The sequence below is a fragment of the Pristiophorus japonicus genome, unplaced genomic scaffold (assembly GCF_044704955.1).
Source record: "Pristiophorus japonicus isolate sPriJap1 unplaced genomic scaffold, sPriJap1.hap1 HAP1_SCAFFOLD_170, whole genome shotgun sequence".
Lineage (NCBI taxonomy): Eukaryota > Metazoa > Chordata > Chondrichthyes > Pristiophoridae > Pristiophorus > Pristiophorus japonicus.
Genome location: NW_027251383.1, coordinates 1,019,433 through 1,021,743, shown reverse-complemented (window position 1 = coordinate 1,021,743; position 2,311 = coordinate 1,019,433). Strand labels below are relative to the sequence as shown.

At 47.1% G+C, this 2,311-nt stretch overlaps 1 non-coding gene across 1 annotated transcript; it reads right to left on the bottom strand.

The window, feature by feature from the left end:
* Nucleotides 1-1,240: 1,240 nt before the first annotated feature.
* Nucleotides 1,241-1,313, bottom strand: trnak-cuu (transfer RNA lysine (anticodon CUU)). Its single transcript has one exon. It is a non-coding gene; the product is annotated as a tRNA-Lys (tRNA).
* Nucleotides 1,314-2,311: the final 998 nt, after the last annotated feature.

The following is a 2,311-nucleotide window of genomic DNA, read 5'->3' as shown; positions in this document are numbered from 1 at the left end:
CGTGGTTGTTCATTGTCTCGTCACCAATTGATACGCTCATAATAAAGGATGAAACTGAGTACGGTGAACAATGAGAAGGTGTGACATTAGCTCCTTTAATAAGACTCCAGAGTGCAGGTACCTCGTGGGTGGACTGCTCATATACCGTGTTCCCAAGGGATGCTGGGATCACTTGGGACTCCAACAGGTAGGCCCTCTGGTGGTGGTGTGATACAGGTGGCCAAGGGTTAAATACATAACACAAGGTGTGTACAGAAATCAACCATCAAAAGCTCTGTCATTAACCACAGGGGTTTCCTGCAATTTTCTGATCGCAAAGTGCTTTCAGTCCTTGTCCTTAAAATTGCAGACGCGGAAATTGGGGAGTTTAATGACTTTGAAAGGAGAACATTGTTGTTTGGTGCAGTTCTGGTCAGAGAAATGTTTGTGAAAGGAACTTTTTGCAGAGAGAGGGATTGAGCATTTCAGCTTGTTGCTGAACACTTCTCTCTGGACACTGAGCTAAGCAGCAGTTTCTGTCGTGTAGAGGTTATCACATTTGCCTCACACGTGAAAAGTTCCTTGTTCAAGCCGAGCAGAAACATTATTTCTCAAAAACTTGTCTGCAATAAAATTGAAGAAAGCTGTTTTGGATACATTGTTGCATGAGCAATGAACATTTAAAATCAGTCTCCTCAAATACAGATTGTGTAAAATCAGATCGGGGATAAAACTTCATCAAGGATTAAAGTTTCATGAATTATTAAAGTTCACTTATTGAAGTTTTGACTGTCCCTGTCAGCATTTCATTCATTCTGTGAAACAACACTATCGGTTTACACCAGCAGATCTAAGCTGCATTTGAAACCACAAACAACTCATTAATTATTCGCTTTTCCCCAGTTCCAGAGCTCAGAGGGTTATTGTCCATCCCTGGGATGCAACTACCTCGGACCCGGACCAAAGCTCCCCGTACACCGAGCACAGGCTCAGGAAAACCCCGGGGGAGAGGTTATCCCGGTCACTGGGCCTTCCAGCAACCGTGAACAAGTGCCCGGTCTGAAACTTTCCAGAGCAACAACTTGTAACTGGAGCATCTAACAGTAAGGACGGCCGAGCGGTCTGAGGCACAGCTTTCATTATTTGATTAAATTATCAACTCTCCCTCAGTTCGCATTTTTATCATTGTGCAAAAGAAGATCATGGGTTCATTAATGATATTTACCCACGAAAGCAACATAAAATTTCAATGGAAAGTAATCGCCCAACGTGGGGCTCGAACCCACGACCCTGAGATTAAGAGTCTCATGCTCTACCGACTGAGCTAGCCGGGCTCCTCAACATTTACTCTGTCAATCCCCTTCAGAATATTGTCTGTTTCAATGAGATCACCTCTCAGTCTTCTAAACTCCAGAGAGTATCGGCATATTCTGCACAATCTCTCACCATAGGACAGACCTCTCATCCCAGGAATCAATCTGGTGAACCTCCGTTGTACCACCTCCCAGGCAAGTGTATCCTTCCTCAGATAAGGAGACCAAAACTGTGCGCAGTACTCCAGGCGTGGTCTCACCAGGGCCCTGTACAATTGGAGCAAGACTTCCTTACTCTTGTACTATGGGCGATATATTAGGTACTATGGGCCGAATATCCTGTTTTTCTGCTGATTCTCCGGTTGTATAAAAAGTTATTAAAATTCAACAGTCGCTCGGCAAACATATTTGTATTTCCTTCAGTGTGCAACACATGTGGGTGGATTAATGATGATTGAAACAATTATTCAGTATCTCTCAGACTTGAATTATTTTTGTCAACTTGCTCTGTAAAAATGCTCTCCCAGACCAGGAATCAAACCCAGACCACGGCAGTGAGAGCACCAAATCCTAACCACTAGACTACCAGGGAACACTGCTTGCAGCCTTTGCGATAGCTTTAAATATAGTCAGCTTACAATCACAGCTGAGAATTGGGCGGTGACACGGCGTGTAACTGGATTTGCTGGGAGCAGCGTGGAGGCCCCGAACTGCGTGAGAACACCAGCGGCAGGTCGGGGCCAAAAAAGGAGCGGTGAGCGGCGGCATGGGAGCAGCGTGGTGGTGCACCACGGCAAGGTACAGCGCGAGCTGGTGCAGGAGGGTGACGACAGCGAAGAGTGATGTCATCAAAGTCCAGGTCGGTGATTGGAGCGTGGGCAGGTACAGCAAGAGCAGTGAGAGACTGTGGAGGGATGTGATCGGGGCCCAGGGGCGGCGTGAGTTCAGGGCCAGGGGCCCAGGGGCAGCACGGGCCAGCCCACACTGCGATATGTGGGGGCACTGGGTCCGTGCAGCAG